Source organism: Lissotriton vulgaris, chromosome 2_1, assembly GCF_964263255.1.
Source record: "Lissotriton vulgaris chromosome 2_1, aLisVul1.2, whole genome shotgun sequence".
NCBI classification, from domain to species: Eukaryota; Metazoa; Chordata; class Amphibia; order Caudata; family Salamandridae; genus Lissotriton; species Lissotriton vulgaris.
In genome coordinates this window covers 1,986,261,820-1,986,286,868 of record NC_141687.1, presented here as the reverse complement: position 1 = coordinate 1,986,286,868, position 25,049 = coordinate 1,986,261,820, and the positions used below count along the sequence as shown (strand labels likewise).

Here is a 25,049-nt window from a genome sequence, read left to right as displayed (position 1 = left end):
ACTACGCACTCTCTACTACGCACTCTCTACTACGCACTCTACACTACTCACTCTACACTACTCACTCTACACTACTCACTCTACACTACTCACTCTACACTACTCACTCTACACTACTCACTCTACACTACTCACTCTACACTACTCACTCTACACTACTCACTCTACACTACTCACTCTACACTACTCACTCTACTACTTGCTCCCTACAACTCACTACTACTTGCTGCCTACTACTCACTCTACTACTCACTCTACTACTCACTCTACTACTCACTCTACTACTCACTCTACTACTCACTCTACTACTCACTCTACTACTCTCTCTCTATTACCTACACCCTACTACTCACTCTGCGATTCACTCTACCACTCACACACTCTACTACTTTCTCTACTACACACTCTACTACTCACTCTCTACTACTTGCTCCCTACCACTCACTCCCTGCTACTCACTCTACTACTCACTCTACTGCTCTCTCTCTACTGCTCTCTCTCTACTACCTACACCCTTCTACTCACTCTACGATTCACTCTACCACTCACACTCTCTACTACTCACTCCACTACTCACTCTACTACTCACTCTACTACCTACACTCTACTACCTACACTCTACTACCTACACTCTACTACCTACACTCTACTACCTACACTCTACTACCTACACTCTACTACCTACACTCTACTACCTACACTCTACTACCTACACTCTACTACCTACACTCTACTACCTACACTCTACTACCTACACTCTATGATGCACTCTATGATGCACTCTACGATTCACACATACATATATAAACATATATATTATCTGCATAGCGAAATAAATACAAATATACATGCATGCATATATATTACCTACTGGCGGTCGCCAGTAGGTAGTTATAGATAGGATTGTTTTCAATGCAAAATCTCAACATTCTATTGGGAATAACTTTGGCACCGGTTGAGGAATCTGCCTGAAAATTTCCTCTAATTTGCCTTGCGGCGCTTCGGTCCTTCCTTGAAAGTTTGGGGGGGATTCGTCAAGCGGGGGCCAAGATAAAAGGGGGTCCCAAAACGTGTTTTCCCCATGTTAATTTACATAGGGCGGTCGACCTCACTTTTAGCCCGAACGGCTGAATGGATTTCCACTAAACTTGGCAAAATTGTAGGGACTGGTAGCCCGATGTGCCTTTGCTATGTCTCAAGATATGTGCTCCAGTGGATTTTGAGTAATTTAGGTTAAAAAAAAATATATATATATATATATATCTATGGCCGTGCTCCGGTACACGCACCGGGGAGCGCTTCAGGCGCGCTACGCGACTTGCGCACGGACAGCTGATTGGCTCTCGGGTGTCTGTAAACATTCGAAACAGTCAGGAGCGGCCGCCATCTTGTGTCTCGGTAAGATCGAGACACAAGAGGAGGCAAAAACAAAGAGGGCAGAGTAGACCCCCCTTGATCCCCTAGGTTTGATGTGGGGGCCATAAAAGGGCCCCGCGGGGCAAACAAAATATGTATTTTTTTTTCGATTTGCGCGGGGGAGCGCCCGGTACGCGCACCGGGAAGCGGACCGGGGAGCGTACCATGGGGAAAAAAGAATGACAGAGTTTTTTAAAAATGTAGCTTTTTTTTTATAAATTGGAGGTAGTTCTAAAAAGAACTGTTTTTTTTCTTTTTTGTTGTTTTATATTTTTTTAATGTTTTTTTGAACATTTTGTACTTTTTTTGGCTGTTATGAACTATTTTATATTTTTTTGTTATTTTTATGGGGAGAAACAAAAAACAGGGAATTCAAAATGGCTCAACTGGAGCAAAAAAAAAATCTGGAAACAATTAGGGTTTTTTTGGGGCAATTGTGGTTGTCACCAGCAAGGAGGATGAGCTTTATGCTCTGTTCACCATAGGAGATGGTCTTACCACAAAAAATACATGTAATTCTGAATTCCCCAAACCGTGGTTGTATGCAAGGGATCGTCTCCCTTGTCTCTGGGCCCGATGGAGTGGGTTGCTTTCTTTTGGAGGTGGTGGTTGAAGATTGGGGAGGGTTACTGGCCAGTTCTCTCATTTCTGCAGCAGAATAGTTTTTCGGATGTGTCTAATCATGGTATTATTACCAAAAGAATATTTTTTGTTTGAGTTACCCCTTGAAAGTTCCATGCCACAGATTAGGCAAGTCACCTTGGGCGCATTGACTTTCTTCTTGCCCTCTGGTATAGAAAAAAACTCCCATACAATGTGCTGCCTTGGTTTGTATGGGGTATTGTCTTCTTGCAGCCATCTTCTCCCCTCCTCCTCTTCCTCCTCCTCCTCCTCCTCCTCCTCTTCTTGACCACCAATGTAATGTTGTGGTGGTCCTCTTGGTGGTGGTGGTGGTGGTGGTGGTGGTGGTGGCTGAGGCTCCAGCTGCTGCTGCTACTGTAGCCATTTTAAAGTACAAAATATTTCTCAAAGATGTTCAAACAGGTCTTCCTCAGTCAAAGGACAATATCAGAATAAGGAAAAAAGGTGGGGTCTTTCATCATTTGGAAAAAAAACTTTCCTGAACCAATGAAAAGTGTTATTTTCAGGTCATATGACCCGGGCTTTCCTCATTATGAAAACAAAACTGTTCTGCCCCAATAAAAAGTGTTATTTTCAGGTCACATTACCCGACGCGCTTATGTGACACGCCCCGGGTCGCGTCGCGCAAGCGCGTCGGATGTTTACGTTGCGCGATCGTATTTGTTCGAGTGCTTCCGGGTGCGCTTATGCCGTGCGTATCAAGCAGACGCGGCTACGCGATACGCCACGATCATGTTTTCGTTCGCGGCAATAGCGCTAACAGGACGCTAACCGGTGCGCGCCCCGGGGCGCGTCGAAAAACTGCGCACACCGGGGCGCACACCGGGAGCGCACCAAGGTAAAAAAAAATGTTTAAAATAAAAAAATATTATAGAAGTATACAATATAGGATTCATTATAAAAAATATTACATTTCAGAGGTTTGAGGCCCTATATATAGTTAGGAGTTAGCATTTAAAAAACCTATGAAATTCACTGAAAAAACCATAGGTTTCACACCAGTTATAGTTAGGAATTAGCATTTAAAAAACCTATGAAATTCACTGAAGAAACCATAGGTTTCACACCAGTTATAGTTAGCAGGAAGTTTTACTCGCATAAAACCATTGAAATTCCCACGTTATAGTTAGTTGGACTCACTATAACTTGCGCGTGCAATGAACGCACTGCTGATGACGTCACATATTACATCACTCATGACATGGTCAGTGACATCACTCATGACATCGCTGATGAAACCATCTTTGTGATAGAGTGACAGACCTTCTTTCACTGTAATGTAACCCATGAAACCCGTATTGAAAAATAGAAATTAAAATTTTCAAAAAATGGACATACCCATACCAGTTACAACAACCAATTCAATAATTCCACCATCTATATACACATCTACTCATTCCCCAACAGTTCTATATAATCACTCATACATATACTCACTCATCATATGTAGTGATTCACCTATACATCCTGTTACACACCGATAGTCATCCAAAAGTTACTCACTCACACATGCAAGTAAACTATTGAACATCCATTTATTTGCATATACAGCTATACACACACTACCACACTACACATACTTACTCTCTTAAACAATCACTTATAGAAACACATAATTATTTAAACAGGAACTCTTTCAATATCTCACTCTTACATATACTCACTTATATACATCAATACTCACATACACTAGATTAAAACATATGTAGTTACTGATAAAGACACTAGTGAGACAGTCATTCACTCACTAACACACACATATACACACTCATCCACCCATACAGTCCTGCACATATGCTGTCTTCAAAACACATACAAAGAGAGAGTTAGTCATTCATGCATCTATGTGATAAGTAATACCCCCACCAAACCATACAAACACTCATACTGATACTAAAAAAACATCTAATAACCCATATACCTACACATGTACCTACTCACCAACCGATGCAGCCACTTATACACAAAGTGAAACACTAATACATATAAATAAATATTTAAACATTACTCACTAATATATGTATTCACTAAGATACACTTTATAAGACAGTTAGCAATCAATATTTTATTAAAAAAACATCCATTTACACACTTATTTAAACATTTATTCTTCCATCGACCTTTACAAATACAAATATAAAACATATTTATTTTTCAGAAAGAAACACATTCACTGGATGGTGTCATCAGTGATGTCATGAGTGATGTCACGGACCATGTCATGAGTGATGTAATATGTGACGTCATCAGCAGTGCATTGCACGTGCATGTTATAGCGAGTCCAACTAACTATAACGTGGGAATTTCAATGGTTTTATGCAAGTAAAACTTCCTGCTAACTATAACTGGTGTGAAACCTATGGTTTTTTCAGTGAATTTAATAGGTTTTTTAAATGCTAATTCCTAACTATAACTGGTGTGAAACCTATGGTTTTTTCAGTGAATATATATAAATGCATACATATGCATGCTATGTACATGAAAGTTTGAAAAACACTAATAAAAGCAAAGCTAAAAATCCAACTAATTACAAGCAGAATTGCTTTAACTTAAATGAGGGCGAGACTTATTGCATTTTCAATGCTTGTTTACTTTGGTTCCATCAAGAAGCCATTCAGATGTGTCACACATTTGCCATAAGTTCTGAATGTGAGCAATCTAGTTGCTCATTAGATCACTGTAGTAAAGCTACTGCTCACCAGGGAAGTCTGCTGCTGGTATTCAAAATGCATGTTTCAGTCTGCATGTCAGAATTTTTTTATGAAATAGAAGAGGATTTGTGAAGTCAAAGTGTGCCCTAATTTTTCTTTCTGTAGCACTAATCATAATTTATATGGCAAAATGAACACCCTCATTTTGTTCCTTTCCAAATTAAATGTTTAAAGTGTTACCACTTTATTCCAATCAAGATGGCTTCTGGTGTGCCATACTTTTGTCATAAGTAAGACTGTAAGCACTCTAGGTGTTCTTTAGAACACTCTGGGACATTGTCATTGGGCTATACTTGGGCTACATCTGGGTGATATTTGTGCTACATTTGGGCTCTTTTGTCTCCTGTGGCGATCTGGGGAGACTTATTTGTTATGAAATTTCCTCATTTACTTTAGTCTCGTCAGTCGGAAATGCTTTCAGTTTTTTACTTTGATTCCATCAAGAAGGCATTCAGATGTGTCACACATTTGCCATGAATTCAGAATGTTAGCACTCTAGTTGCTTATTAGATCACTGTATTAAAGCTACTGCTCACCAGGGAAGTCTGCTGCTGGTATTGAAAGTGCATGGTTCAGTCTGCATGTCAGAATGTTTTAATGAAATAGAAGAGGATTTGAGAAGTCACTCAAAATGTACCCTAATTTTTCTTCCTGCAGCACTAATCATACTTTCTATGGCAACATGATCCCCCTAATTTTGTTCCTCCTTAAATTAAACATTTTAAGAGTTACCACTTTATTCCAATCAAGATGGCTTCAGATGTGCCATACGTTTGTCATAAGTAGGACTGTTAGTGCTCTAGTTGTTCTTTAGAACACTCTGGGAAGCTGCAGTAGAACACAAAGGAATCAACTGACAGTCTCTGCCCTTTTTGGAGGTTCATGTTTTACTGAGAATGTGTAGGGGGTACATGACTAAGAAAGATAATGTGAATTTACAGAAAATATGCTCTCAGTTTAGCTTATAGATCACCTTCCAAACCTCTGTGGGAAAAGCATGAGAAAATAGTATTCTCTCAAACATGATTCATGATATCCCAGCAGAAGGCTTTTTCACATGGTAAAATCACTTTAGAACACACCACAATTCCTAAAATGAGTTCGGTACCATCAACAAATGATTTATAAAGTAACTAAAGTCTTAAAACCTTCTATTAACTGCAATGCTTTTTAATGAGGTGCTAGCATGTATATTGGTCCCAAGATGGCTGCCAACACTTCTTGGATGAAGTGCTGACAGCCAATCAGATATCACGATGAGGTGTGCTGTTAGGCTCCGCCCAGATATATATGTATTTTTTCCTTTAATATCCAAAAAACTACTGAACAGATTTACACCATTTAACAAAAAGACACGACTCTGAACCAAGGTCTACCTTTCTGCCAAATTTGGTGTAATTACGCTCAGCAATTCAGACTGTAGCTGCGATTAAAGGTTCCTATGGAAAATTACATGGGGAAAACACGTTTTGGGACACCCCTTTTTTCTCAGCCCCCACTTGACGAATCACCCCAAGACTTTTGAGGATAGGAGAGGACCGCAGCGCCCCACCAGTTTCGAAAATGTTGCGAAGATTCGTTAACCGGCGCCAAAGGTATTCCAAATAGAATGTTGCGGATGTCCTATGTAAAATAGGTCCTAACTATACCTACGGTATATATATATATATATATTAAACACTGCCACCCTGATGCAGGTGACTGGGGGGGGGAACAACAGGGATTAGACATGAGAACACAAATAAGAAATTGGAGGTTTTGTTATTAGCTTTGAGAAACAAGCATTGGCATAGCCAATAGGTCTCGCTTTTGGGACCTTATAAGTATTTAGTTATGCAGCACAATATCCTTGGTGCATCAACATCAACTGTTGCATGGCTAAACACTTATAAGGTCCCAAAGGCGGGACCTATTGGCTATGCCAATGCTTGTTTTTCCTGGCGGCCAAATAAAACCCAAGGAGGGGGAAACTAGACAGATGTAAGTATCAACTCGAACCTACAATGGAACCTTTCTAGTACTGGCCCAACCTCAAAAGGAGAGATGGGGGAGGGGTGAGGAATCTGCAGAAGTCAGATTATACACCACAAAAAGAGTTATCGGACACAGGGGATACTTCTTCCCCAGACACCTAATCTTAAGAAATTGTCTCAAAGCAGCACCCAACAGGTGGCACTAAGAAGTGCCAATCAGACAAGAAAATCATGCAAAACTGGCCAGGCAAATGAGTTACTGCTCCTCTCCTGAGAAGCCAGACAGTTGTCCTTGGCAAACACATGCCCCGTAGTTCCCGAGTCAGCCTTGACATGTTTAGCTGTTCGAATCGTTGTCTTTTTACCGAGCAAGCAGAACATCAAGACCGGTCAAGGGGCATTGCAAGGAGAGCTTGGAGATGGTCTGTGGCAAGTTTGTAAGAAATAAGGGTCGGTGACCCGGGTGATTAGCTTCATTTGGGGACAAATTGTCTACACAATTTACAACAGGCTGCCAGAAACTGACGAGAAAAGCATATGGAATCTGCATTGCACCCACACGGCTTTGAAGCTAAATGGAGCTAAACATTACACACATTGATTACAAAGCGCGTGTTGGGGGACAAATTGTCTACACAATTTACAACAGGCTGCCAGAAACTGATGAGAAAAGCATATGGAATCTGCTTTGCACCCACACGGCTTTGAAGCTAAATGGAGCTAAACATTACACACATTGATTAAAAAGCGCGTGTTGAAAATACATGCTTTAGTCAGAAACATTAACATTTAATTTCCATTAAGAGAAAAGACTTTTCAATATTAGAAATTATAATGTTTCTAGGGATATAGATTTAAATAAAACGTTTTATTGCCCTTAAAGGGAAAATATTTCTAATCTGACTTTCTGGATGTAAATGTTAAGATATTCTTAACACCTTAAATAAAGATATCATATTTTTCTTGCGTCGTTCAAACAGTACTTGACAGGGAAGAAAAGGCTAGAGTTTCGGGGTGGGCGGAGGAAACGGAGAAAGATGAGTGTGTGTCTGTGCTTTAGACAGACAATGCCACAGAGAGCAAAAATGAGACACTGGGAAAGGATACAGAGATGGAGAGAGAAAGTGCGAGATAAAGAAAGGATGAGAACATGAGAATGAGGAGAGGACTAGAGTGAGGGAGAGAGGCAGTGAAGGAAGGGGAGAAAGAGAGAGAGGGGAAAACGAGAGAGACGATATGCATGCAAGAGAGCGTAATCCCAGGGTGATGAAGAGTTAAACTTGCGGAGTTTACAATTCCTCACCACATAGAGTAGATATACATCTCCTTGCTCCACTGTTTCAAGTCCATGATTGTACCCAGTGGTCGAAGTGGGGGAAAAGAAGTAGGGGAACTGTAGGCGAAGACTCCGAGGGCGGGGATAGCCCAAGGATTGGATCAGTGGGCGGAGTGAGAGGTGCGGCCAGAATGTGCCAAACAGCCCAATTTTTAGTATTTGTTTGGCAAGTCACCGACCAGTTTCTGCTTGTGTTATTTAATTCAACCAATGGATACACTTGATTATTTAAGGTTTAATAGGAGTTATTGGCATTTAAATACATTCACAAAGTGGAATATATTTCCAATCACACAATGTCCCAATACGCTTTTAACTTATAAACTGCAAGTAACAATAGGATCTCTCGGACATAAGCAGTAACCTACTAACCTAGTTAACACTATGTGCACTTTGTGATCTGCATGGTACATGCTCTTTGCAGCAGGCACATTAACCATCTGTGTCACCTTTCCAGGAGTCAACCCTTCCACTAGACAAAACTCTGATCTCTTTCTAGGAAGAACATTAATAACCGAAGTTATCATGACATTTTTATTGTTGCTGAAAGTTGCTGGAGGTGAACTTCAGTATGGATTGTGGTGGACAGGAATTTTAGCTTTACCCACCCTTGCCACTGCAAAGGTCCACCTGCTGGTGCTAAGACACCTGGGCTTCTAAGGTTTAGTGGGGCTTTCTAAGGTCTAGCAGGGGAATGTGCTCCCTCAGGAGAGTGGTCTGGGGGACTGGTCATGAAGGCTGAACCCTGCTCCACGGTTCCAAATTTGACAGCTCTGGCCATAGTGCCACATCCTCTCCCCCACTGAACACCATACTGCCCCACTGAGAAAAACTCACACTGCCTTCAGCTACAACCCAATTGCGCCCCGCTATAAACACCAGGATTCGACTTAATTCAAATTATGCATTTGCTAAGAGTAATATGCTGCCTGAAAAAAAAAAGTAAAAGCAAACATTCATAGGGAGTGCAAGATTAGGTGTAAAGCATGTGAAATGTAAGCAGAAACAACATGGTTACCTTAACGATCTCTCACTCACTATTCAGAAATCAGCGAGTGGTTTTACTTGAAGGAAATGACTACAGGGCCCTAAAGGGAACCGTTTCACTGCCCATTGCTTATATCCTTAAATAAACGTAAACAGTATGATTTAAAAAGACCACATCCATAAACACAGAGGTACACATTTTGTTTTCCAATATACCCATCAACCAGGTATTGCAATACATCCAGGAATGGTGCACTTCCCCACCTGGGAACAACAATAATGTTCAAAGAAAGACGAGAGAAGGAAAGTAGCGCTTCACTGCAAAATCAGTAAAGTGAGGCTGCTGTGTTTGTATGTGAATAAAACCAATCTGTGCACTTAGCAACCACTCTGTCTTGTTTTATTTATTTATGTATTTATTTTTCATATTTAAAACCTTTTATTTCTCTCCATACCGAGGCTGCACTTTGGAATAGAAAAATGTCAAAAAAAGGGCATTTCCCGCAAGAGTGTTTTACTTTTTTGGATCCATTTCACAGGGAAGCAACTGAATGAAAGAAGGGAAGCAACTAAATGAAAGAAGAAAAGAAGTTGTGAACCGTTTCTTCAAGTAACAGTTTTCAGTATGTGAGGAGCAAGACAAAGAGAGGGAATAATAGGAAGGGGGTGGTCAGCTGCCAGCACAGAAAAGAAGAGGACATTGTCCATGTCTTCTCTGGGCAGTAAGGAAGAGACAGAGTCCTTTTCCTTCTCTGCCCGTCCCCGATCGTCCTCAAAAGCAACCACGCTCACACATGTGGCCCCTGCCCCCTCAGAACTATTCTTGGGCCTCATTGCGTTACAGCCTTAAGAAAAGAGGAAGTAGGAGGGAGTGCAAGATACGCAAGGCTTAATTAGCCTTGACAGAAACACAGATCACAGCTGCGCGCGAGCACGCGTACCTGACCGCAAGCTTGAGACCAGCAAAACCATCTGGTAGCACTTTCAAAAGCCACTCACTAAATTTCTCACAGAGCAGCGCATGCGCTGACTCTTCTAGACCTAAAAATGTATTATTGTCTCATTACCGTGAAAATGTAATAGAAAAAACATTCAGAAAAGTTTACATTTAGAGGATGCTCATTCACAGAAGTCCTTCGTATTGCAAATGTCCAGCAGAAATTGAAGAGTGTGAAGCAGGAACTGACAACAAGACCAATCTCTAATAATCCTAAAGGGCAGTCAGATATAAACAAAAGTAAATCCTCAAGGGGCCCAGATTCTCTTCCAAACACCGACGACTTTCTTCACTAAGCGCATCTGTACCTGTTTCTGGTTCCATCTTTCCAGGATTTCTGGGTGAGGCTCTCGCCAGGGTTTTTTTAAGTTGTGAAATCCACTGTGCCAGCTGACACAGGGAGCCCTCTTTGACTAACAGCTGTGAATTACCCTTCCAGTCCTTCAACATACTGAGAACGTGGGGAAGAAGGATAGGAATATTTGAAGAAAGTTCCATAAGAATCAGAAATTATACCTGAGCTCTACACTAGAGCACCACCACTTCCAACTCCGGTCTTCGAACATGAGCTACTATTCCAGCTATGATTGCAAATGATCAAGAAGCATAATTGCAATTTCTTCCCCACTCCACGAGAAAAGCATCCACTGCGAGAGCCCAAGGATCTTGGTATTAACTGAAGTATTTCTCCAGTAAGTGGATGATGCGGGAGACAAAAAGATCAAGGTCAGGTGGACCCCACTTGGACATCAGCTTGTGTAAGTCCATTGGATCCAACTTCCTGTCATTGAGATCCTCCAGGAATCTGAAATTCCACTCCTGCTATAACACTGAACATCCAGGGGAAGTGTCAGCCACTACTGAGATGTCCATGCTGAGGCTAAAATGACACTAGTTTATGGTCAATTTAGCCAACATCTTCAAACTGGTCACCCCCAAGTGGTTGATCTAACGAACCGCTGAGACTTTCTTGGTCCTTAGTAATATGCAGCATGTCATATCGTCCTTAAAAGTCTCTTCACTGCAAAGGATCCCGCTAACAGCTCAAGTCAATTGATATGCAGGCTCAACTCCTCTTCTTCCCAATGTCCAACTGTAGACACATCTGCACTCCATATGGCCTGGATGGCGTTTAAGTCTACATCAAGATCCAGAGCGCACCCTCTGTTCCAGACCTCCATGTGATCCAGCCACCACTTAAGTTCTGTCATTGCTTCCCGTGAGGGAAAGTAGGTCTGAATTCCAAAGATGGGATGCCATCAATCACTGCAGAACCCAACAATGGAGAGTGATCCGGGAAGATTGCCTGAACAGAAGCCAAATGAAGTTCTACCAACTTGGGCAGAGATATCTTGTCCTCTTGTCCAGAAGACGAGATGTCCTTAATTCTCTCTTTATGAAGGCCACATTGTTCCTAGCAAGGAGCAAAGTCACGACCGACCAGGCTGGAACTCAAGTCTGACTTTTTCTAATTGATCACAAAGAAGAGACTTAGAAGGATATTTACTGTCAGCTGAAAAAGAGAAACAAGTAGCTCCGGAGACGGATCCATCAGCAAAATGGACTACTATCCTGACATTGCTGGGGAAAAAAGGGGGGGGGGGCGGGATCCCAACTTAAGTTAATTGGCAGAACTCCGATATCAAATATCTGTCCACACCAAAAGAACTGCAGAAAATGCTGATGCGGATGGTTCATAGGAAGCGTCAAGTAAACAACACGCACATCCATCCTGACCATCGGATCATTCTTCTGGAGGGTCCATATCAGGAGGTGAATACCTATTTCCTTCCTCTGAATTAAAAAGAGTTTGCTCACAAACTCCCGAAAGTGCAGGGAAGTTCGAACTACAGCCCCTTTCATCTCTAACTTCGCTGTTTCTGTGAGAATCAAAGGGATAGAATCCCATTACAGTTTGAAAAATCTATGCATCTCTTGATAACTGTTGTCAAGCTGGCAAAACTCCAATCTTCTCCCTACCCTTAACTGGGAAAAAGGGGTAACTCGTACCAAATATGCACCTGGGGTATTAGACTCCATTCTAAATTCACTCTGAGCTCTGCCCCGTTTTCAAGGGAAAGGGGGTGCCAAAGTTGTCCTTGTCCTGGAACTACCAAATCTTCTGCAACACTGGTGTCTTTGGTAGAACTGTGGCAGCAACTGGCCAGGTGAGCCCCCCTACCTCAACCAGTCAAGACAAAAATTCTGAGCCTAAAAACCTTTATTCAGCAAGGACTACACCTCGTTGGGGGAGGCGTAGGCTGCTGCAAATTTACTCATCTCTTTGAGGATTGGCTCTCAGAAAAGGTCTCTCTCCGCTATTGGGCCTACCTCAGAAGTCACTACTCCAGACACTTGGGGTCAGTCTTGATGAGGAGAGGATGCCTCAGCTTGGCTGGTAAAGGGTAATTGGAATTGCCCAAGCAAATGACACATCACTGCGTCTAACTCGAAAGAACAGCTGGATAAATCAAGCTCCTAGAGGTCTTAATTTCCTTTGCCATTTCCAGGATTTTGGTCAGGTGCCCCATTATGTCCAGCAGCTTATCTTGATATGCCAGGACCGGTCAATACTCTTTTTATGGTCTTTCATGAACTTAGACTATAAGGTTATCATCTTATCAAGCTAGGGAATCTGCACAATCTTAGACTCCAAGGTAAAGAACTTCTGGTTCAAGAAGATCAACATCCCCGAGGGAGTCCATTATGGGTTTGCCAACAAGTGGTAGTTACCAGAGACAGAAAGACGCAAAGGCCAATTGGGGCCCAGAGTCATCATTCAATGGATTAGTACCATCCATACTTGTATCTGACCTCGGTCCACAATAATTAAAGACGTCTTGCCCCAAGATGCCTCTGCATCAGCTGGTACCAGACTTGCCAGATGGCCGTTCAAAACACTCTCTCAATGACTCTGCTATTAGATGGCCTTTGTCCTAGCTTTTGCATTGGTAGGTGTCGAAGAAGTCTTAGATACATAGGGTTATGGATTGATTGGAATCAGGTCTAGCGCTGTATCCGCGGAAGGGGTTCATGGTGGCATGCATACAGCAAAAGCAGCTGTCTGCCCATGTGCTGCACTGTACCAGACACCACCAAGCCCCTGGGAAGCCCATCTCCATATAATAAAGCTCCTCTACCGCCTCAACACACAGATCCTGCTCTTCTGACTTTGCCATATTGTTTAGAGTTCCAAAGAAAAACCTGAGCCAAACTGATATGAGGATTCGAGGAAATATCAGTACTTACAGCAAACTCTCTCCCCTAATCCACTTTAGGGTAACCAATAATTATATGTATTACAGGTTTAACCACTCACTGGGCCTACTAGGTGGAAATGGTACTAAAGAAAACACTGATCCAGGTTTGTAAACAATTGCCTATGTCAACCCCTGACTAAGCAGTTCCAAATACTCTGATAATTACAGCCCAGCGAGTACTAAACAGGCTAACAAGCCTCGGCTCATGTTAAAAAAACACTGCCAGCCACTATGTGCTCAACACCTCTAAGGAGGTATGCAAGACCTCAACACAACTGCCTCTGGCACTGTAGCATCTATAAGGGAGGACACTGCAACAGCCACACATTTCAACGAGCTGTGCTGAATGCTGCCGAAGGAAGGGCTCTGCTGCACACACGTTGTGGAAATATGAATGAGCGGAAAATAAAGGTTACAGAATCAACAGCAGTCATAACGTTAGCTAAATCAGTATAAGCACAATAAGAATGATAAAGGGAGACAGGGTGGCATACTTATATTCGCTTTAGCGGAAGAAATGAGAACAATATTGGAAGGACAGTCTTTGTTATGGTGTTGGGACCTGCCACTGTTGGCTCTGGCATTTGTAGTCTGGATAAATGTCAAAGATTATGCAACAATGTAATTAGAGGTGGGTGAGCCAACAAATTTTCAGGGAGAGCTGAGCCATGGCTCTGGCTCTGATCTTAGAGCCTGTGCATGAGCCGAGCCCTGAAAATATATGTTATGTAAATTATACAGCAAACCAAGTCAAATATGATAACGTCTCTGCAAAGTTCAAAAAATACTTTTTTTTAACATGTGGAAGCTTTGACATTAATAGTATAGATTATAGCACTGCACTGAGAAGTACTTGCTAAAATTGAATGTTGTACAACGAGTCATCTGAATTCACATATTTGAAAGTGCTTTCATACAAAATAATAAGAGAAAAAAAAGAAGAGTTTTGGTGAAATGAAATATTTGCATAAGATAACAGAATGTAAGCAAGGATGCCACGATTTATCCAGGTTTTCTGGTTTTGCTCTGTACAAATCAGCCAGTAAATGGGTATTTATTAGTATTACCTTTGTTTTCCCTCTTAGTGCATTCTTCTGCAGTTTATAAAATATAGAGTGAACTCGACCCAAAGGTTTTGGAGCCCTTTACATCTACACTAGCTACATTTCACAAGGTAACATGCATTGTTTATAGGCATAGGCAGACTAAGTGATGTGCCCAGAATCACATATTTTTGAGCCGGAGACGACACTCGAACCTGATTCCGGAGTGCCCTAGTCAGCAGTTCTGGCTCAAAGTTTGTGTGGGTTGTGTGTGTGTGTGTATGTGTATAGGCATTTATATAGCGCACTACTTACCCAGAGGGTCCCAAGGCGCTTCGACCGCTGCGAAACCCTTCCTGGCTTCCCTGAGAGATGGTCCCTTAATGGGTATCTCCAGGGTGAGACCAGGCATCCCCGGCGGTCTGGTGGGGCCGTTAGTGAAGAGGAGGCAAGCTAATGCCCAGAGTTGCCGAGTGTGATCGCTGATCAGAGTGGGCACCGAGGCGAGAGAATTATCGAGTCCGCTGACCCTGGTCCAGAAACCTGCCGCGCCGGGAATCGAACCCTGGTCCCGGGCCGTCCTCTGCTCTCGGGTCTGCCGCCTCTAACCAGTGAGCCACACTACTTCACTGGTTGTCCAACTTTAATTGTAATATGCAGCAAATATTTTGTTAAGGAAAAAAGCTTTTGCACTGTGCTGAAGCTTGGGAAATTGAAGTGATTAAGTTAATCCTCGCCGCCAGTTCCACAGGCACTGGAAGCAAAGGTGATGAGGGTGCAGCGCCCCAAAATAACTATGCCAGATATCAGAAGATGAATGAGCAAAAAAAAAAGATGCCTTTAAATTTAGTTTTTATCTGGTAGCATTTGCTGTCTTTCAAAGACAGAGGTCAACTGTCAGGCAATATCTTTTGCCAAATGGCTTTTTATTCTTTTAACATGGAGATTGACGGGTACTTCCCTGGCTGCAAACTGAGATGATTTTGTAAAGTGCACTATGTGGCAATCTTGCAGGGGTACAGAAAGTATAAAAGGAATGTTTATAGGGTGTCATTTTTACTAAAACATAATAGAATTTAAATATATGTTAATTAACTGTACAAATATTTCAGAATATTTCAGCAGCTCGTAAAGCACAAATGAAGCACCATTTTTTGTAATTAGGGAAGAGAGATAAAAACATTTTAATAGGACCAAAACAAATCAAGGCATACTTATTTCCCGAAAGCATTAAAACGGTGCAAATTTAGTGGAAATTTCAATGGAAAACATGCTCTCTGTAAATGATAATGCTCTACCATACCATGCTTCAGTAGTATATTTGCGAAAGTGTTCTCTAAAAAGCACCATCAACAACATAATTTTAGGTCTGCTTAACAAATGTTTATATTACTTATGGTTAAATATTGATATATTTGTATATTATTCTATGCTTAACATTCACTGCAGAATTGTCACATAAGTTATTTGATTAGATGCTTACAGATCTCTGTTTTCTTTATCCATTACAATATGTAACTATTATCATAGCTATTCCATGGACAAGTGCTTCCCTATTAATATATTAAGGAAAATATAAAATTAAAATAAATAAAATGTAGTTATAAAAATACACAAATAAATTATCTTCAAATACAGCAACACTTGAAAGTCTGAGTTTATACACTACAACTTTAAATCTCGATCTTCCTTATACTTTATATTAGATATATGGCACTACTGTTTATTGTTTGGGTTCTTGTTCAGGTTTTTTTTAAATCCTAAACTGCTCTATTTTGATACAGTAAATGTTGACTTCAAAACCGCCGATATGTATATTGCAATACTGAAAACCTTGGATACACCAGCGCTGATTTGGCTGTCGACAATAACATATTGTGGTGAAAAAAAGGTTACAATATTACTTATGAACAAATTTCTGGTCTAGGTCTCAAAATTTGACTCAGTATCTACACTAATGAGTTTTATTCGAATATTGTATCAGGTCTATTGTCATGTCGGCTTGGTCCTATGGAGGTAACTCTCCTCAATTTGTGAACTTGAATAGTCGGTACCTCTCTCAATTATGTTGTGGTTTGCTTTTCTGGTTCATCTTTCAGATCATCTCTAAAGCGCTCTGATACCCTCACGGGTCATGTTCGCGCTATATTAAACTTTATAAATAAATACATGTATACCCTTTCAATGTAGTTATGCATCTATATATTTACTACTTTACTCTTATTGTAGAATAAGAAAAAAAAATTGACTCTCTGCAATGCACTACTCTGTCTCACCCTATACCTCTCTCAATACATCCTCTACCTCCACTCTCTGACTCATACCAAACCTTATTCTACTTCTATGGTCTATCTCCAAAATAACCCTATCTAGACTCTTCCCTCCTCGGCTCACCCAAAAGCTACTTTTACTGCTATAATCTCCCAAAAAACCCTTTCTAAATTCTTCTCTCATGTATCCCTCCTTTGTCTCATCCCAAACCTCATTTTGCTAGTATGATTTCCCCAATCCCTTTCTAGAGACTCTACCCTCATCTATCACTCCTTTTACTCATACGAAGCCTCATCTTATTGCTATTGTCTCCCAAATAACACTTTGTAGATGCTTCCTTCTTCTATCCCTCCATTATCTTATTCAATCCAACTAACAGACTTGCATGTCCCCCGCTCAAATGAACTAATATTTCCCTATACTAATCCACCAGTAATCCTTTTTGGGTTGCAGAGTAGCATGCAACATACCAAAAAGTGCTTCAAAGCCTCATCAGGGGTAGAAAGCGCTATATAAATACAATTACAGTGATACATCTCTCCGGCTGGCTACACTTGTTCTTTGTGTTACGTTTCAACTTTTCACAATCCGTATGACTTACCCCCCCACTCTGAAAATTGTTTGGGTCCCACTGGCCAGTTCGACATAGAATTGAAATATATAAAAAGAGCCACTGGAAACAGAAAGCTGCAGTATACACGTCTCTCCGTCAGTAAAATATTAAATGAGCACAAAAGGAGGAACAGGTGTAATTGTGTTGATGTTTGTGTAAACAGAGGCCAGTACCCAGCAGGTACAGACATTTGAGTCACTTATCAGCCATGCATGGGTTAAAGAGAGAAGAGTAAACTAGGTAATGGATAAGCAAAGGACTTAAATGAGGGAGGGGGTCAAAAAAGGAGCAATTGGCACTGCAACCATAAAAGAAAGGAAGGCAGGGAAGGCAAAATAATTCATTGGAATCACACAAGTATGAGAGAGAGCTTTCAATCCCTAAATGACCCCACATGGAAGAGGAAAAGAGAAGTTGCCGTAAAGGCTGCAGAAGGGAAAAACAGAGGGCTCGCGGGAGAAGATATCACCAGAATGGGTGAGTAAAAGAAAAAGACAGTGAACAAAACGAATCCGAAAGTGCTGGGGATCCTTACAGGTAAGACATTAAGCAGGTTAACAACAACCACGGTGTGAGGAGGAAACAACTATAGGCCTAGCTACACTATACTTCAGATTTGGGGGTACTAGGCTTGATGGAACGGAGAACCGAAATGAGAACACATGAATGATATTCTATATATCTTCACGACCACCCAACAATGACTACTTGATTTGAGGCGTTAAAGTCAACGACTCCCTCTTGATGTCAACGGGACACTCCCAAACCTAATTTAAAGACGAATTATGTATTTTCAACATAGTGCATCACCCTAAAATATGTGCATTTTGTTCCTCAATTTCATCAATATGCACCACTATATTTATCTCAAAACCTACCATTTTTCTTCAACAACTTTATACATCCCACTTTACGGCATTTCTCTTCCTAACAGTGTATAACGCCCATACATGACCTACTGAATCCGATTTTCTCTGCGTTGATCCTTTCCAACATATCGTACTGCCACTGGCGCTCAAAAACCCGGTTAATAGACATTTTACTGAACCTCACAATCTTAATGTGTACAAATAGACCTTTGCTTCGACCAAAAAAATGATGGGATGGAAAAGATAGCAGTTATTCTAATCAGGGACCAGTTATCTCAAATCACCCAAGCCACAATTTCACTGTCCGCTATTTGCACCCAACTCGCCCCGGTGCATCCGACCCCTATAACTCACACCGTACCATATTGTAATAAGCAAGGAAGTTGCTCAGCCCATTCTCTCAACTGCCAGTCCACACACAGGCATACCAGCATTCTATTATCTCATCACACATACCAACATTCCAAGTTTATTCACACTGGCTGAGCAGCAAGTCAGATAAGTAGGAAAGGTGCAATACTCTGAATACCAGTATACTACACATATCCCCAAAATGCACGAGACACCACTCAAATCCAGAGAGTATTGGCCAATCTGCACTCAACTAATCTTGTGAACACTTTATTGCCTCCTACGATTTTAACCCATGGCACCATTTTACCCTGTACTACATCCTGCACACAAGGCATCCCCGTTTCTTTGACCCCATTCAATTAAACGTATACATTTACATTTACAAACGTCATACACGTCACCAAGGCTCGCTGCACCCGTGCCTTCTGGGGCAGGTATTACTTTAGCACCTGGACCTGGTGTTGTAAGACCCCTATCACCTATGCCAACTGGTCGATCTTTCTGTCTGGAAGCAGTCAACTTCATGCTCACTGTAATCAATGCAGCCAACACCGAATCCTACAGAACAGACCCCCACCACATCTACTGGTTTACTAATTACATCGAGACCCAACGCATCTACGAGTTCACTCATTACCACCTAGACCCCAATGCTCCAGTTTCCCCTGTACCACTAAGCGCAGTATATTTGACCCAAATGCACCCACCTTTCAGTCCACGTGTAACTCTTTTGCATTACATGGACTCTACTTTAACAGTGACCACATGTCCATAAATCTTAGCCGCTCGTTAGGTGAACCTGAAATTCGTTGTCCGTTATTATTATACTTTAAAGTGACGTCTTCTGAACCTAACTTGCAGCGATCAGGACAAGACCAGAACGTGGACTCACAGGTTCTCAACGAATCACAACGAAAGAAACATATTGCAATCCCAATGTGAAATCATCCTGCGATTTGGTTGGTTAGGATAACTTTAGCCTTGGGGGTTGGCTTAGGGAGCTCTCGTTGTCCATTGGTAGTTTGACTTCCGAGACTGTTTCAAGGCTTGGGATTGGCTCGAGTAACGCTTCCTATGTTGTCCTGTAGAGTGAACTACGTTCCCGGCAAAAGTTTGACTGTTGCAAGTCCCTACCTACCTCCTGACAGTGGGCGTGGTGCTCCTAACCATATACCAGACTCGACTCAACTCAGCTCCTGGTCCCGTGGCGCCGTGCATCGCCGAGAGCCACCGGAGCTGTGCATGCGTCACAAATGCGTCAGCTTCGGTCTCGGCTCCAGTTTTGGCCAACACCGAAGCTACATTGTTCCCTTTAAAAGGTCGGATCCGTCAGCGTCCATAGCAACGACTCACTTCAACTTCGAGGTCTCAGAGCGTAGAAGAGAGTAACTTTCCAGTAGTGGACGCAGACCGCTTTGGTGGAGCTGCTGAGCCAGAGCTCCCGCGGAGTAGAGGTTAGCAGCCAACAAATTAACAGTGAGAGCCGAGCCAAGGGTATGGCTTGACTCTTACAGCCCATGCACGAGCCAAGCCCTGAAAATGTTTGAAATGTAAACATACAACAAACCACGAACAATACGATAAAGTAGATTCGAAATAACAACATTTAGCATGCGTAAACTTTGACATTAATACGTAACATTACACCGTTGTACCCAGAAGCATGTATTAAAAGTGACAGTTTTTTAAAACTTTTAACTATTTCTGTCCTCATCCCCCACACTGGCAACAGTTTCGTTAGCGAATCAAGACCTTTGTCAAGTGAACTCTATGTGGAAAAAGAACAATTGAAACATTAAACCCCAAAACAGAGACTGGAGTTTAAATCCATTATTTTCTTTGCTTACTATGCCATTCCAATTTAGACGCAGCGGTCGAATCCATATGCAAATCAGTCTTGACCCTGCTTCCCAAAGGAACAGTACAACCTGAACTGCCAGGACAGGTCCTTCCTGGACTGGAAACGAGCATTCTTGGACCGGTTTTGGGATATCAGCCTGTGGAAAGTGAGCCCATAATCCTATCGATGCCCAGGCTGCTGGCGCAAACCGCCTCTTAGTTCCCATTCTGAATAGTTACCAAAATAAAGAGACGGGCGCTGGCAGCAGGAATCAAGAACAGAGTTTATTTCTCATGAGGAGAGCCAGTCATTTCGGACACGAAACACAGTGTCTTTCGGGAGGTGCTCTAACAAGTGAGCTTGAGACTCTTGCTTTTATACCTTGCAAAACATTTGATGGTACAATCAGGTCAGTATGTCGCAAAAGGAAGACATCCCTATAATCCTCGTGATGATCCTACTCCACATACGTTCACAATGGGGACCCTTGACCTGCTGATAAGAGGGGAGGGCAATCATGCAGCTGAGTGTTTCGTAGGATGTGTGCGCCTGATCATGGCCCAGGGGGTGGGGTGGCTAGGCATACAATAAGGGCAGTAAATGGTATCTCCTGGCTTAGGCGATGGCCTCGGACATGTGTGGTCAGCCGAACTCGGGGGAAGGGGTCATCAAAGGAGTGGTATTCATGCCTGCGTGGACAATCGAGCGTGGAGGGAGGGCTTGTCAATAGAGGGGCATTCATGGAAGGGAAGGAGGTGCTGGTCAGGCGCGGCCGTGACTCTCAAGGACAGGGCCTTGCGGAAGAAGAGGGTTTATGACTTGCTCATATGAGGAGAAGGAGGGGGGGGGTCAGGGTGCGTGCAGGGCCAGAGTCGCGCAGAGAGAGAGAGAGAGAGAGAGAGAGAGATCTTATGACCTGTACATGAGAGAACAGGGGCAGTCAGATACAACTGGGGGGGGCTATGTCAACTGAGGCGAAGGATGCTTCTTCGAGAGGGAAATGGGGAAGGCCTGGGTCAAGCAGGAGGGTTACCTTTTCACATCAGGATCGCGCAAAGGGAAAGGGTTTCATGGTCTATACATGAGAGAGGGGGTGCAAGATACGCGCAGGAGGGAAGCTGGGGATTCCAATGGGTAAAAAGGCCATGGTGCCTGGAATGGCTGCACATATGCATAGGGGTACGGGTTCTTACTGGCAGGGTGATACGGTCAATAACTTACAGTATCCATGGTGCCCACAGGGAGAGGAGTGGGAAAGGAAGGGAAATGAGTGCTGTCTATGTACATCAGTTTCGTCAGATTTCACAGTCGCCCCTTTTTACATAGCAGCAATCATTTTTGCAGCTGATGGCATTACAGGTAGACAAGCATCGTTGACGAATTAGCACTTTGTCGATACTAACATGTGGCGTACAATCATAGACAGTCAAGGTGATGGGAAGAACGCAGTACATAGGAAATTACTTTTTCGTTGTGTTCCGGGCAATTAAACGCACTACATAGCATAAATCTTTCTGACTTAAAAAATGTGACCAATGAACAGTTTTGACCAGATAGTTGAGAGCGGAATTCAGTTCAATACACAAGATCTCTTCGTCACAGTGTCTTTTATCAGCGAGCCATCACTGGTAGGCTCTAATCCGGGTACTTTCGTTGGCACTGTTGAGCACCGGCGGTGGAGCTATAGGTCCAGCTCGGTTCGATCCTTACGCGTTGCAGGGTGCGGTCAGTCCTCTGCTGTTAGACCACAGTCCTGTTCCCTAAACAGTCCGTTTGGCGGCGCCTTATGCTCGGCACCTATAGTTCTGTGGCAACACCCTCTTCCCATATAATCGCAGCTCTTTCCTTTGGCAGAAAGTCACGTGGGAAGGTGGGTGGATGTGGTTCAAATAGTCGATAGGAGAAAGAGTGAGCGGAGTTGGGTCAGAGTTCCTGGGACACACAAAAAGGGACCAAGGGAGCAAAGGATAACAAGCAGGCAGGCCCATCAATCGGGCCCTAAGAAGGCAGACGGAGACTCCAGGCACACGTGGGTTAGCAGTCGGAGGGCTTCGAGGCGGCCCGTCATTTTTTCATTTTCCACGTTGAAATTGCGGTCTCGTCCCGTGCCTTGTTGCTCTGCAGCTCCACCTCTGGTCGATGTCGTACGTGTCCCAAGGTCTGCAGTCAGGCTGAACGTCACATCTGACCCATCTCCTCCGGTGATCGTGAATCTTTGAATAGGTACAAGACAACGTTTTAGAGAAATGGCAGAAGAAGACATCTACGCATATGAATTCCTCCCTCAATTCTCCGCATTTGAGATTTTATGCTCATCGGTCACAGTCAGAGGTCTATTACCAAGCAGTGCATGTGTCAGCATTCCTACTGAGTCTATGGCAGGTTTATTCATTGTCCTATTTATAACTCACATGAGGATAAATGACATTTCCATCAACTGTGCGTTACATCATATTCAATATTACAGAGCATTTCCCTCCAGGAACAATCATATTTTCAGACAGGGTGGGGGTGCTATCGTCGAGAGTCGGGCAAAACAAGATTTCCTCAAGGGTCAACAGCTACCCATGGTCATTACGTTTATACCCGGGACAGCAGAAGTGGTTCTATCAAAAATGGGGCGGGGATGCTTCGGGCGCTTGCGCTTGGGTGCAAAGGGGTGGGGCAATCTGGGTATTGGGTGTCAATCTAGACGTTGGCGTTCGTCTCTGAAGAACAGACATAGGATGCCATTGACATACAGTTCCCCTATAAATGGCCTGATTTGGGGGACTTTAGTCGTCTTACCTGTCCTTTCCTTCTCAGCCAATTCAAGTTCATTCATTTTGCAGAAAGGAGAGGCAGTAACATGGCGAAAATACAGTCATTTTAGTTTCGGTCAATTTCGCTGAACACCTTCGCGTTCAAATATGTATCAAATCAGACTGGTGCCGGTGGGGCACAATTTTACCAAAAAGAGGGAGGGAAAATAGGGAGACTCTCATAGAGAGTGAGAGTCGTCCGCAATCTAAACGAGCCATTCGGTACACGTATGACATGTAAGGAGAGGGAGAGAGAGAGAGAGAAAGAGAGAGAGATAAAAAGGAGTGAAGAGAGAGAGAGAGAAAGAAAGAAAGAGAGATAAAAAGGAGTGAAGAGAGAGAGACGTGTACGAAAATAGGTCATTTAGTGCGCTCACAACACAGAACGGCAAAGGTCAGGCGACCCGCAGATACAGACAGAGGGGAGACATAAATTCGTACGTTACACACACACAAACTCAGACAGGGAAGACGGCACATATATTACGCATGTACAAGACATTCACGACAAGACAGGAAACAATTGTTAGTCTACAAGATCTGTTTTTATATTTTCTACATATCGTTACTATCCTATTTATCTACGTGCTTAGCTCTTTCTGCCCTTCCCCCCTTTCCCTTCTCGCTTGTCATGCCTGCGAGCGTTCCCAATTACCAATACTCACACCTCGGTTGGTCGATCAGAAATTAACCTGGTTGCGCTAGTTACCCATGGTTGGATCTTAAACCATTTTTCTGTTCCCTCCTGTGGTGGGAAGTTCTCCAAGCTGAGGCAACGGCAAATATTGATCGGGAAAACAGTCGGACAGCTTGGCTATATCTGTAAGAGTGTGAGAAAGGGGGCAGTGCATTTTGAACATCGGCAACATTTCTAACTCCCTAGGCGGGTGGTGCCGTGGCAACCCTTACCCGTATATTTTTCTTTGTCCTCTCCCTACCTAGTAAAAACGTCCAGTTATATTATTTAACGCGTCGTTTCTAGTCAATTTTTTTCTTTTTCCCGTCATTCAGTACCTGTCCAGTTTCTATGTCAGTCCATCCTCCCAGTTGCTATGTTCTAAGGAGGAACAGTCATGTTTAAGTCTACGTCTTTAAAAAACTTTTATTTGTCATAAGGACCATGCTCATATTCCTTTCTTCCCCTTCTCATCGGCGGTTCGGTCGTCGTCCATCTATACATCAGCCAGTGTCCCGACGTGACCTGCAGAAGGGAGGAGAAAGAAGGGGTGGGGGGGGGGGCCAATATTCAAACCTCATCAGCATGCAGTAATCCGGAAATGTTTTTACCTACCACATACTCGACCTATCTCCACGTAGTGCATTTCTCTACCATCACGGCGTTTAAGCCCAGAGGGACCAGAAATGTCAGACAGATAATCATTGACGATCTGCGTATCTACATGAGTTACTTGGTCGTAACCCCTTTCGATCGGGTACAAGGGTGGCGGTCAGGCGGCATTTCTGTGGTGTCGTTTTTAGGTCTTCTAAAGCACTTTTCCGGCTGCCTGTGACACATAGTGTGGCTGCTGAATATCGGGTCCTTTTTAACCTTTAACCTTCATCATACTTTCTCGTTGTTCACCGTAGTAATACATTCAAAACTCATTAATGCAACCGCTACAACTATGCTTTCGTTTTCAAAATACTTTTAATAAAAAGTGTTGACACATAAATACAGGCCTACAACCCGGTGGACTAGCCACGGAGCAGATTGGAACTGTACATAAGGAGAACAAAGCTGGTGGCAGTTCATTGCATAAAGTGCGGCAGTGCAATAAAATCGTATTAAACTCCCCTACAGAGCAAGCATGATGCATGTCAGTAATTCATCTTTAACAAATTCATAAATACATTATCCAATGTTCATTCATTACCTTAAATTACACCAATTCATTTTCCAACTCATAATCGGTACCCACCCTAAGTCAATTCATTG

The 25,049-nt window shown here is 42.7% G+C and overlaps 1 protein-coding gene across 5 annotated transcripts in view; it reads right to left on the bottom strand.

Annotated features, from left to right (window-relative positions):
- TP53BP1 (tumor protein p53 binding protein 1) overlaps positions 1–25,049 on the bottom strand; it is a 1,075,988-nt gene that overhangs the window by 925,315 nt on the left and 125,624 nt on the right. Inside the window, exon 1 of one of the 5 annotated variants that reach the window (XM_086958208.1) lies at positions 19,180–19,362. The exons of 2 other annotated variants lie outside the window; for them this stretch is intronic. The gene's annotated coding sequence lies outside the window, so the exon portion shown is untranslated. Of the gene's footprint in view, positions 1–19,179; positions 19,363–25,049 lie in introns of those variants that run through there. 2 more of the 5 variants (XM_086958202.1, XM_086958204.1) reach the window with 2 other exon arrangements.